This window comes from Etheostoma spectabile, chromosome 13 (assembly GCF_008692095.1).
Source record: "Etheostoma spectabile isolate EspeVRDwgs_2016 chromosome 13, UIUC_Espe_1.0, whole genome shotgun sequence".
NCBI lineage: Eukaryota > Metazoa > Chordata > Actinopteri > Perciformes > Percidae > Etheostoma > Etheostoma spectabile.
This window is the reverse complement of record NC_045745.1, coordinates 16,670,645-16,670,847: the sequence shown is the minus strand read 5'-3', so window position 1 is coordinate 16,670,847 and position 203 is coordinate 16,670,645.

The following is a 203-nucleotide window of genomic DNA, read 5'->3' as shown; positions in this document are numbered from 1 at the left end:
TCTCTCTTTCTCTCCCCGTGGGGTCAAAAGTCAAGCTGCTCCCTCTAGAGGCCTGGAGAACATCCGTTGTGTAATCTGGATGCAGCACTTTCTTTTCTTTTTGCATCGCTTCTTTTTTTGGAGTTTGTGTGCTGTTCTTTTAGCGTTGTTTCTATATTTGCAGCGCGTTTATGTATTTGGTTGTGTTGTGTGTATTTGCAGCG